Source organism: Mustela putorius, unplaced genomic scaffold (genome assembly GCF_011764305.1).
Source record: "Mustela putorius furo isolate JIRA1106 unplaced genomic scaffold, ASM1176430v1.1 tig00003901_pilon_pilon_pilon, whole genome shotgun sequence".
In the NCBI taxonomy this organism is placed as follows: Eukaryota; Metazoa; Chordata; class Mammalia; order Carnivora; family Mustelidae; genus Mustela; species Mustela putorius.
In genome coordinates, this window is record NW_025422049.1 from 21,491,593 (window position 1) to 21,505,482 (window position 13,890).

Here is a 13,890-nt window from a genome sequence, read left to right on the forward strand (position 1 = left end):
CAAAGTGGCTGCACCAGCTTGCATTCCCAAAAGAGTGTAAGAGGGTTCCCCTTTCTCCACATCTTCTCCAACACTTATTGTTTACTGTCTGGTTGATTTTGGCCATTCTAACTGTTGTAAGGTGGTGTCTCAATGTGGTTTTTATTTGAAACTACCTGATGGCTAGTGATGATGAACATTTTTTCATGTGTCTGATAGCCATTTGTATGTCTTCATTGGAGAAGTGTCTGTTCATGTCTGTCCATTTTTTGACATGATTATCTGGTTTTTGTGTGTTGAGTTTGAGAAGTACTTTATAAATCTTGGATATCAGCCCTTTCTCTGTAGTGTCTTTTGGTGCTGGGAAAATTGGACAGCTATGTTTAGAAGAATGAAACCTGAACATTCTTTTACACCATACACAAAGATAAACTCAAAATGGATAAAAGACCCCAACGACAGGCAGGAATCTATCAAAATCCTAGAGGAGAACATAAGCAGTAACCTCTTCAACATTGGCCACAGCCACTTCTTTCAAGATATGTCTCCAAAGACAAAGGAAACAAAAGCGAAAATGAACTTTTGTGATTCCATCAAGATCAAAAGCTTCTACACAGCAAGGTAAACAGTCAACAAAACAAAGAGACAATCCACAGAATTGGAGAAGATATTCACAAAAACACTACAGACAGAGGAGGAGGAGTCAAGATGGTGGAGGGGTAGCAGGCTGAGACTACTTCAGCTAGCCGGAGATCAGCTAGATAGCTTATCTAAAGATTGCAAACACCTGAAAATCCATCGGCAGATCGAAGAGAAGAACAACAGCAATTCTGGAAACAGAAAAACAACCACTTTATGAAAGGTAGGACCGGCGGAGAAATGAATCCAAAGCGACGGGAAGATAGACCCCGGGGGGAGGGGCCAGCTCCCGGCAAGCGGCGGAGCAACGGCGCACAAAATCAGGACTTTTAAAAGTCTGTTCCACTGAGGGACATCGCGCCAGAGGCTAAACCGGGGCGAAGCCCACGCAGGGTCAGCGTGGCCTCATGTCCCGCAGGGTCACAGAAGGATCGGGGGTGTCTGAGTGTCGCAGAGCTTGCGGGTATTGGAACGGGAAAGCCGGCTACAGAGACAGAACCGACAGTAAGCTCACAGCTCGGTGTTACCTTGAACCGGTCGCAGGCTCTGTGAGCTCGGAGCGCCGCCGGAGGTCAGGCAGACGGGAGTAACTGGGCGCTGTTCTCTGAGGGCGCACTGAGGAGGGGGGCCCTGGGCTCTCGGCTCCTCCGGGCCGGAGACCAGGAGGCCGCCATTTGTATTCCCGTCCTCCGGAACTCTACAGAAAGCCCTCAGGGAACAAAAGCTCCTGAAAGCAAACCCGAGCGGATTACTCACCCGGCCCCTGGTAAGGGCGGTGCAATTCCATCTGGGGCAAAGACACTTGAGAATCACTAAAACAGGCCCCTCCCCCAGAAGAAGATCAACAAGAAATCCAGCCGAGACCAAGTTCACCTACCAAGGAGTGCGGTTTCAATACCAAGGAGAGCAGCAGAATTCCAGAGGAGGAGAAAGCAAAGCACGGAACTCATGGCTTTTTCCCTGTGATTTTATTTAGTCTTGCAGTTAATTTAATTTTTTTCTTTTTCATTTTTTGTTTTTTTTCTCGCCTTCTGGTAAAAATTTTTTTTTACTTTTACCTTTTTCTTTTTTAACATTTTTTAACTAGTTTATCTAATATATATATATTTTCATTTTTATATTTTTCTTCTTTGTTTTCTTTTTTTTTTAAATTCTTTTCTTTTTTTTCTTTCTTCCTTTTTGAACCTCTTTTTATCCCCTTTATCCCCCGTCACGATTTGGGATCTCTTCTAATTTGGTTAAAGCATATTTTCCTGGGGTTGTTGCCACCCTTTTAGTATTTTCCTTGCTCCTTCATATACTCTTATCTAGACAAAATGACAAGACGGAAAAATTCAAAACAAAAAAAAGAACAGGAGGCAGTACCGAAGGCTAGGGACCTAATCAATACAGACATTGGTAATATGTCAGATCTAGAGTTCAGAATGATAATTCTCAAGGTTCTAGCCGGGCTCGAAAAAGGCATGGAAGATATTAGAGAAACCCTCTCGAGAGATATAAAAGCCCTTTCTGGAGAAATAAAAGGACTAAAATATAACCAAGTTGAAATAAAAAAAGCTATTAATGAGGTGCAATAAAAAATGGAGGCTCTCACTGCTAGGAAAAATGAGGCAGAAGAAAGAATTAGTGATACAGAAGACCAAATGACAGAGAATAAAGTAGCTGAGCAAAAGAGGGACAAACAGCTACTGGACCACGAGGGGAGAATTCGAGAGATAAGTGACACCATGAGACGAAACAACATTAGAATAATTGGGATTCCAGAAGAAGAAGAAAGAGAGAGGGGAGCAGAAGGTATACTGGAGAGAATTATTGGGGAGAATTTCCCCAATATGGCAAAGGGAACGAGCATCAAAATTCAGGAGGTGCAGAGAACGCCCCTCAAAATCAATAAGAATAGGCCCACACCCCGTCACCTAATAGTAAAATTTACAAGTCTCAGTGACAAAGAGAAAATCCTGAAAGCAGCCCGGGAAAAGAAGTCTATAACATACAATGGTAAAAATATTAGATTGGCAGCTGACTTATCCACAGAGACCTGGCAGGCCAGAAAGAGCTGGCATGATATTTTCAGAGCACTAAACGAGAAAAACATGCAGCCAAGAATACTATATCCAGCTAGGCTATCATTGAAAATAGAAGGAGAGATTAAAAGCTTCCAGGACAAACAAAAACTGAAAGAATTTGCAAACACCAAACCAGCTCTAAAGGAAATCTTGAAAGGGGTCCTCTAAGCAAAGAGAGAGCCTACAAGTGGTAGATCAGAAAGGAACAGAGACCATATACAGTAACAGTCACCTTACAGGCAATACAATGGCACCAAATTCATATCTCTCAATAGTTACCCTGAATGTGAATGGGCTAAATTCCCCTGTCAAAAGACACAGGGTATCAGAATAGATAAAAAAACAAAACCCATCTATATGTTGCCTCCACGAAACTCATTTTAAGCCCGAAGACACCTCCAGATTTAAAGTGAGGGGGTGGAAAAGATTTTACCATGCTAATGGACATCAGAAGAAAGCAGGAGTGGCAATCCTTATATCGGATCAATTAGATTTTAAGCCAAAGACTATAATAAGAGATGAGGAAGGACACTATATCATACTCAAAGGGTAAGTCCAACAAGAAGATCTAACAATTTTAAATATCTATGCCCCCAACGTGGGAGCAGCCAACTATATAAACCAATTAATAACAAAATCAAAGAAACACATAAACAATAATACAATAATAGTAGGGGACTTTAACACTCCCCTCACTGAAATGGACAGATCATCCAAGCAAAAGATCAGCAAGGAAATAAAGGCCTTAAACGACACACTGGACCAGATGGACATCACAGATATATTCAGAACATTTCATCCCAAAGCAACAGAATACACATTCTTCTCTAGTGCACATGGAACATTCTCCAGAATAGATCACATCCTCGGTCCTAAATCAGGACTCAACCGGTATCAAAACATTGGGATCATTCCTTGCATATTTTCAGACCACAATGCTCTAAAGCTAGAACTCAACCACAAAAGGAAGTTTGAAAAGAACCCAAATACATGGAGACTAAACAGCATCCTTCTAAAGAATGAATGGGGCAACCAGGAAATTAAAGAAGAATTGAAAAAAATCATGGAAACAAATGATAATGAAAATACAACGGTTCAAAATCTGTGGGACACAACAAAGGCAGTCCTGTGAGGAAAATATATAGCGGTACAAGCCTTTCTCAAGAAACAAGAAAGGTCTCAGGTACACAACCTAACCCTACACCTAAAGGAGCTGGAGAAAGAAGATGAAAGAAACCCTAAGCCCAGCAGGAGAAGAGAAATCATAAAGATCAGAGCAGAAAACAATGAAATAGAAACCAAAAAAACAATAGAACAAATCAACGAAACTAGGAGCTGGTTCTTTGAAAGAATTAATACAATTGATAAACCCCTGGCCCAACTTATGAAAAAGAAAAGAGAAAGGAGCCAAATAAATAAAATCATGAATGAAAGAGGAGAGATCACAACTAACATCAAAGAAATACAAACTAGTATAAGAACATACTATGAGCAACTCTACGCCAATAAATTTGACAATCTGGAAGAAATGGATGCATTCCTAGAAACATATAAACTACCACAACTGAACCAGGAAGAAATAGAAAGCCTGAACAGACCCAAAACCAGTAAGAAGATTGAAACAGTCTTTAGAAATTTCCAAACAAACAAAAGCCCAGGGCCAGACGGCTTCCCGGGGGAATTCTACCAAACATTTAAAGAACAACTAATTCCTATTCTCCTGAAACTGTTCCAAAAAATAGAAATGGAAGGAAAACTTCCAAACTCGTTTTATGAGGCCAACATCACCTTGATCCCCAAACCAGACAAGGATCCCATCAAAAAAGAGAGCTATAGACCAATATCCTTGATGAACACAGATGCAAAAATACTCAACAAAATACTAGCCAATAAGATTCAACAGTACATTAAAAGGATTATTCACCACGACCAAGTGGGATTTATTCCAGGGCTGCAAGGTTGGTTTAACATCCACAAATCAGTCAATGTGATACAACACATCAATAAAAGAAAGAACAAGAACCATATGATACTCTCAATAGATGCTGAAAAAGCATTTGACAAAATACAGCATCCCTTCTTGATCAAAACTCTTCAAAGTGTAGGGATAGAGGGCACATACCTCAATATCACCAAGCCATCTATGAAAAACCCACCGCAAATATCATTCTCAATGGAGAAAAACTGAAAGCTTTTCCACTAAGGTCAGGAACATGGCAAGTATGTCCATTATCACCACTGCTATTCAACATAGTACTAGAGGTCCTAGCCTCAGCAATCAGACAACAAAAGGAAATTAAAGGCTTCCAAATCGGCAAAGAAGAAGTCAAATTATCACTCTTTGCAGATGATATGATACTATATGTGGAAAACCCAAAAGACTCCACTCCAAAACTGCTAGAACTTATACAGGAATTCAGTAAAGTGTCAGGATATAAAATCAATGCACAGAAATAAGTTGCATTTCTCTACACCAACAGCAAGACAGAAGAAAGAGAAATTAAGGAGTCCATCCCATTTACAATTGCACCCCAAACCATAAGATACCTAGGAATAAAGCTAACCAAAGAGGCACAGAATCTATACTCAGAAAACTATAAAGTACTCATGAAAGAAATTGAGGAAGACACAAAAAAATGGAAAACTGTTCCATGCTCCTGGATTGGAAGAATAAATATTGTGAAAATTTCTAGGCTACCTAAAGCTATCTACACATTTAATGCAATTCCTATCAAAGTACCATCCATCTTTTTCAAAGAAATGGAACAAATAATTCTAAAATTTATATGGAACCAGAAAAGACCTCGAATAGCCAAAGAGATATTGAAAAAGAAAGCCAACGTTGGTGGCATCACAATTCCGGACTTCAAGCTCTATTGCAAAGCTGTCATCATCAAGACAGCATGGTACTGGCACAAAAACAGACCCATAGATCAATGGAACAGAATAGAGAGCCCAGAAATAGACCCTCAACTCTACAGTCAACTAATCTTCGACAAAGCAGGAAAGAATGTCCAATGGAAAAAAGACAGCCTCTTCAATAAATGGTGTTCGGAAAATTGGACAGCCACATGCAGAAAAATGAAATTGGACCATTTACTTACACCACACACAAAAATAGACTCAAAATAGATGAAGGACCTCAATGTGCGAAAGGAATCCATCAAAATCCTTGAGGAGAACACAGGCAGCAACCTCTTCGACCTCAGCCGCAGCAACATCTTCCTAGGAACAACGCCAAAGGCAAGGGAAGCAAGGGCAAAAATGAACTATTGGGATTTCATCAAGATCAAAAGCTTTTGCACAGCAAAGGAAACAGTTAACAAAATCAAAAGACAACTGACAGAATGGGAGAAGATATTTGCAAACGACTTATCAGATAAAGGACTAGTGTCCAGAATCTATAAAGAACTTAGCAAACTCAACACCCAAAGAACAAATAATCCAATCAAGAAATGGGAAGAGGACATGAACAGACATTTCTGCAAAGAAGACATCCAGATGGCCAACAGACACATGAAAAAGTGCTCCATATCACTCGGCATCAGGGAAATACAAATCAAAACCACAATGAGATATCACCTCACACCAGTCAGAATGGCTAAAATCAACAAGTCAGGAAATGACAGATGCTGGCGAGGATGCGGAGAAAGGGGAACCCTCCTACACTGTTGATGGGAATGCAAGCTGGTGCAGCCACTCTGGAAAACAGCATGGAGGTTCCTCAAAATGTTGAAAATAGAACTGCCCTATGACCCAGCAATTGCACTATTGGGTATTTACCCTAAAGATACAAATGTAGTGATCCAAAGGGGCACATGCACCTGAATGTTTATAGCAGCAATGTCCACAATAGCCAAACTATGGAAAGAACCTAGATGTCTATCAACAGATGAATGGATCAAGAAGATGTGGTATATATACACAATGGAATACTATGCAGCCATCAAAAGAAATGAAATCTTGCCATTTGCGACAACATGGATGGAACTAGAGTGTATCATGCTTAGCGAAATAAGTTAAGCAGAGAAAGACAACTATCATATGATCTCCCTGATATGAGGAAGTGGTGATGCAACATGGGGGCTTAAGTGGGTAGGAGAAGAATAAATGAAACAAGATGGGATTGGGAGGGAGACAAACCATAAGTGACTCTTAATCTCACAAAACAAACTGAGGGTTGCTGGGGGGAGGGGGTTTGGGAGAAGGGGGTGGGATTATGGACATTGGGGAGGGTATGTGCTTTGGTGAGTGCTGTGAAGTGTGTAAACCTGGTGATTCACAGACCTGTACCCCTGGGGATAAAAATATATGTTTATAAAAAATAAAAAATTATAAAAATAACACTACAGACAATGTGCTGCTTCCATGTATTCTTTTTTATTTCTTCTTTAATCTCTTGGTTAACCAATTTGTTCTTTAGTGGGATATTCTCTAACTTCCATATATTTGTGGTATTTCTAAATTTGCTCTTATTGTTTTGAGGATCCAACAGGTCAATACATATATACTTGGACCAATGGCTAGCACATAGAAAGTGTTCACCAAATATTAAGTGTTACCATCACTATGGAGACAGATTGTAAAGGCTTTAGCATTGTAACCTGAAAACAATGTTGGGTCATGTCTCTTCCTCAGCCTCTATTCCTTCTTTCCTATGACTAGAGCTACTTTCTGGGGATCACATACTCCAAGCTGCAGATTCAGCTCTGCCTTGGACTCTAGGATTCTCCCTGAGCACAGGCTAGAGGAATATTAGCTATACCTGCCCAGCATACCTATCTAGGACTTTTCCTCAGGTCACACTTGCTGCTGGGCCAGACTTGACCTCAGGGCCCAGCTCTAAAAACTAGATTTCCATTTTGCTCTTGAGACCCAGTTGCCTCCACAATACTTTCTCAGTTCTTGCTATTGTCTTTTTCCCTGTGTATAAGTCCCAATCCAAGTTACCTTCATAGTTTACCGTCCCTCAGTGACTAGAGAATTGCCTTGTTCTTGCCAGTTCCCTCCTTTCTGAGGACTGTGGGCCTGGCCCCAAGCCCCAGGCCAGTCTAAGTTGGGTCTTTCTACCTTCTTACAGATTTCCTTGATTCTGGCCAACTTCCACAGTCTTCCAGAAACTCTAGCATTTGTGCCTGGATTCCTGTCTCCACAATCCACCCACCAGCCAAGACATCTGTACTACTTTGCACTGAAGCCTTGGCACAGAGGACATGCCAGGATCATCACCTGCCAAGCCCTGTTCTGTTGTGTTCTGCCAGCTGGATCTCAATTACTTCCATCATCTGCACTGTATTCTCCTCAGGGTTTCTTCCTGTCCTTGGTGAGAGAAGAAGCAGGAATCGATCATGAAGGGTCTGCAATGATCCTAGAGACCAATTGTCTCTAGCCTTTTTGGTATTTCATTCTCCTGACAGCAAAGAGTTTGAGCATATGCCTCTGACTTTCATATATATGAACTGATTATATAGTCATTCCCGTATATATTATGGACATCATAGAATACACAAATATAAAAAATTAAGCAATGAATAAAAATAAATATAAATAAAAGCTCTAATATAAATAAAAGCTCTATTCTCCCAGAGGCTGTGCATCTTAGAAATGTCCCTGTAGAAGGCAGAGTGTGGAATACAGCTTGAAAAAGACAAACATGGAGACCAATTAAAGACTAATTTAGGTAAGAGATAATAGTGACCTGAAATCTGGGCTGTAGTATAGAGGACAAAGAAAGACATGAAATAAAATATGAATAAACCTCTTGAGAAGTTCACAGTCTAGTAAGGAAGATAAAAAGGAAAACAATGTTATCTATAACAAATGTTCTGGTCAGTTACACCATTACTTCTGGGCAAGAAGGGACCTGGCCTGGACCCTATGTTTTAGAAGATTATGCATCTTTCTCTCTCTCTCTCTCTCTCTCTCTCTCTCTCACACACACACACACACTGCATTTATTAAAGAATACACAGCTGCTGGGGCACCTGGGGGAATCATTCAGTTAAGCATCTTCCTTTGGCTCAGGCCATGATCCCAGAGTCCTGGGATCAAGACCCACATTAGGCTCCCTGCTCAGCAGGGAGCCAGCTTCTCCCTCTCCCTCTGCCTTTCCTCCCTGCTTGTTCTCTTTCTCTCTCTCTCTCTCTCTCAAATAAGTAAATAAAATCTTAAAAAAGAGAATACATAGCTGCCTCTGTCACTCCAGATCCAGGATTGAGCACAGTCATGGCTCAATCCATAAACCTAAATATCCACACTCATGACTAACGTTGTTCTGGCAATGATTTCTCCATCTCTTGCTCTATGTTCTCAACATAAAAGGCAACCAAAACTGAATGCCCTTGAGCTTTGGAGGTTGCAAGTCTGCCAGCTTTGAAGAATAACAATGTCTTAGTATATGGGGATGACTTGGGCAGGAGAAACATGTTGGAAAGAGAAAAGACAAATTAATTGTCAAATTAATCACCCATATGACTATAGTAGATCCTTACATAAGGACATATTATTTCCAAATAATGCCAATCATCCATTTCTTGTTTCCTTTTATATTCTAGTTCAAAGTTATAAAGGTATATTCATAAATTAGCACATGTATGTGGCAATTGCACATGGCCACTGAGGAATAGTTTGCAATATTAAACAATATTTATTAGTCTTAACATATACATGTAGATCTAGATGTAATATGCATCAAGCATGATACCAACTTATACTGGCAACTAAATGAACATTGAACATTAAAATTGATAATAGTTTTATTTTTATAAAGACATTTAATAATATTTAATTAATTTTTCAAGTACTCAATTAAAATCTTTAGTCATAGTTAAATAATTTTATGTAAATTTAGTCCTAGTTATAATTTTGCCTTTAATTTTAATGACTAATCTTGAATGTTTCTTAAGAAAAATTATTTTTTTGAAAACATGAAAAATAATTTTAGCTTTTTCACTTCTATATACTTTATTTAACATTCTGATAAACATGTATTCAAATTTTGTACTTTGTACTAATTTTGTACTTTGTACTTTTATTTAACTATTTAATTACTGTCCATAGAATCCATTAAATAGCTAATATAGAAATCTTGACTTAAACAAGATAATAATTGATTTTACTGACATAAAGGCAAGAAAAGTAAATTTTATGGAATATATAATAATGGATTAATTATATGTCCTTATTTTATTATTTATTCTAACATCAGCCCACCACAGAATATCCAGACATGTATAATAATAATTAAATCCAGCTATCTTTCTTTTTTGTAAGATTTTATTTATTTGTTTATTTATTTGAGAGAAAGGCAGAGAGAACACAAACAGGGGGAGACAAAGAAGGGGTCAGAGAGGGAGAAGGAGATTCTGCACTGAACAGGGACCCCAATGTGGGGCTCAATCTCAGAATCCTGGGATCATGACCTGAGCCGAAGGCAGACACTTAAGTGACTGAGACACCCAGACACCCCTAAATTCAGTTATCTTGATATTTTTCTTACTCTCAGTCATAGGAAAACATTTAAATTTTTTTTAAGTTCTGCCATTATGAAGGTATATTTGTCTAGGTGAAGGTTAGAGTAAATTTTATTTGTTAATATGATTAATAATTATTAAATATTTAGACATAAGGTCCATGGGCCTTCATTTGTACTCTTGTCCCAACGTCATTATTTATAAAACAGTACTGTGTTGGCATTAGTGGGGCTATAGTAAGAAACTGCCTTGCCATGCTTGAAGTCCCATTTTATAAAAGAATTGAGGGCTCATGAGGATTATTTAACCTTTCCAAGGTCACCTAGATCATAAGTGGCAGAGGTAGGACACAAACTTCAAAATATGTTCCTATAAGAGCCTGGTTGTGGGTGTCCACGTATTGCATGGAGCACTGGGTGTGGTGCATAAACAATGAATCTTGGAACACTGTAAAAATAAAATAAAATTCAAAAGAAGTGTATTAAGGGCACAGCCTATCCTTTTTTAAAATTTTATTTTAATTCCAGTATAGTTAACACACAGTATTATATTAGTTTCAGGTATACAATACAGTGATTCTACAATTCCATACATCACCCAGTGCTCATGACAAGTGCACTCCTTAATCCCTATCAGACTATCCTTTTAATCATTATGCTATGCTACCTTGCAAAGAGGAAGGGTGAACCAAGAATCAAAATATTTAGGAAATTATTGTGATCATACAAATGAGATGTGATGGGGGCTTGAAGTAAGGTGATAGCTGTGAAACTGTAAAGAAAGGATCATATAGACTTTTGAGAATGAGGAAGTCTAGGGACACCTGGGTAACTCAGTCAGTTAAGTGTGTGACTTTTGATTTCCACTCAGGTCATGACCTCAGGGTTGTGAGATCAAGCACCATGTCAGGCTCTACACTGGGTGTAGAACATGTTTAAGATTCTCTCTCTTCTTTTCTCTTTTTCCTCTGCAATTCCTGTCAAATATACATTCTCTCTTGGAGTTAAAAAAGTTGCTGGACACTTCCTAGAATCCATTTCCTGCATATTCTTTTTTTTCTCCCAAATCTCAATGATAAATTCTCTCTTTTAAACAGAGAATATCACACAGAGGTTTGGCCAAGGTAATTGCTGTTACTCATTTAAAGATGTCAAACATTCTGAATTCAAGTCAGAAAACATTCCCTTCCCACTCATTTAAGAAAAGCTACTCAAGAACTCTTCTAAAAAAATGTCTAATAGGTTACTGGGTCTACTCTAATATCATTGATTTAAAGTTTCTCAGAGTTTTTAATAAAAATCCAACTAATAGATGGGCTGTGGTCTGAATCAACTATCTCTTGCTCACTTCCTGCTGAGTTGGCACCAAATCAATCCAGTTAATCAACTAACCATAAAGAACGGTAGAAAGATTGAAACACACACATTAAACAAAGTGCCTAGTTCTATGGATACACAAACCAATTTCAGGTCTTGGTAGTTTAAGAAAGAGCCTAGAACAGGAAATTCTCTCAACTGAATATTAGCCCTGGTTCACACTAAGCCTCAAGTCTATAGCCTGTATATTGAGCTTAAAGTCATGAATGTTAGATTCCTTGTTATTGACAGTTTAGGGCAACTGCTCAGCACCTTTTCTGCTTCATCTGTTCCAAAATCTCAGGAAGTTCGGGTTTGCTTCTGAATAGATTCTGTTTCATGCTGACTTCAAAAAAGAACCTCTAGTCTCCTCTCTATATATCTATATCTAGTCCTGGTTGCTGGCAGTTATGTCACTCCCCCATCTGCTCTTTCCTGGTGGCAGCACTCACAGCATTCCATGCCCAGTGATACTGCAAATAAGAATCTCTGTTCAGCAAGACAGATTTTGCTATGACATTGTTCCCATCTTTTTGCTTCCTTAGCCAGCCTTACTTCATTTTGTTTACCAGCTGAATTGCCAGAGGTGATGTGCTACTTTATCTAGCCAAGGAAGCCTTTGATTCACTCCCAAAGGATTCCTACATCAGAGATTCCAGGACAATGTGCCAATGAATATGATCATGACTGCCAGAGAAGGGCCATCCTGCTTCTTCCTCTTCCTAGCAAACAGTGAGCTTCTTTCTGCTTTCAGGAAGAGATGGAGATTTGAAGCTCAGCCTCAGGGTTGGTTGGTTTGCTGATTTGAAATGGACCCAGTGAGTACAATGCCCTAATATACCTTATCAACTAGTAAAATAGGGGTATGGGGGTCAAAAGAAGTGCTTCTATGTGTTCAGTGCAAAATACTAGGTATTCAGAGGTTATCGTCAATCTTACATCTTTTACAGGAGGCTGTGAGACAAACAGTGAGCAAGAAAGGCATAAGAAGGGAAAATGGCAGTATTAGGGCAAATGCCTTTCCTAGGCAGTATCAGCACCAAAAGTTTAAAGGCTTACAATGTCCTTATCTATCACTAAAAACTTCACTGTTCAAAAACAACCAAAAAGATCACAACCAAGACTAATTTTATGCTGTCTCCCCACCTCTACCACATTCTCCATGAACCAGAAGGGGAGAGGAAGAATCAAGGTTCCCAAGTTACTCCACTCCTCCAAAGTGATGGAAACAGATCCTAGCTGCTATTCTACTGCATCAAGAAACTGAAATTGTATTTGAAGACTCAGTTTGCACAGAACCCACAATATGACAAAACTTCAGAAATCCATCAAATGAGAACTCTGGTTATTGGCCCACTTGAGATGGCAGTAACTGGGAGATGGGCATCTTGGATACTCATATACATTATGTAGCTTTGTCTAGGATGCCTTGGCCTAATTAAAAGGGGAGTCTTCCTCCAAAGCTCCCTCATTAAGCCAAAGCCAGAAGCTCTTCCTTAGAAAGCTCTGAAAAAAGAAGTCTAACTGTGACTTTCAGTTCAGGCTTCTCACATCTCCATTCTTTTTTTTTTTTTTTTTTTTCCTGTGGGTGCTTTATTAATCCGGCTGCCAGGCACAAGCCATTCACTTCAGTTCCTTGCTCTACTCCAGACCAGTTATTAGTATTCATCTATTATTGTGATACTTTGGTCTAGATTCCAATAGGAACATCTGCACATACATGAAAAAAAAAAACTCTCTTGTACCTCTCCTATTTGTGAAAAATACTGAAGTTCTCATATCAACTTTTAACAAAGACAGTAGTAGAGAATCAGAGCAGCCAAATACAAATAACTCTCATCTAGCTAGAACAACAGAGGCCTAGAGTCTAGACCTTCTTCCAGGTAATACTTGGAAAAATATTTTCCTTCTCTGAGCCTCAGATTCTTCACTGTAAAATTAAGAGGTTTGACTTACATTGTAAAAGCTAGTTTATAATCTAAGTTTTGTCAAGTGGCCTTTAGCTGAAAATTTTTAGTTTTTCTTGTTTGTTATTTGATAGCCTGCAGAGCTGCACTGAACATAATGTGGTTTGAGGGCACTGGAAAGGCCACTTCTCCTTCCTTCTATGGAAAAATAATAGATTCCCTCAATTTGCTTGTTTATTGAGAGAATTTCTAATTTTGTTGCTTTGAAACAGCTTCTTTGAAAACGTGTATCACTCCAAAAAGAGTGGCAGTTAAGCTACCATTAGCCAAGAAACTGTAAGATTATTGAAAGGAAGGGAAATGAAAAGGGAAAAGTTATCTTCACATCTTGGGATACCACTAAGGAGGGCAGACTCTGGCCAGAGGGTTTGTGGACAACAGGAGTCTAGCATGGGCTTTGATGATGACATAG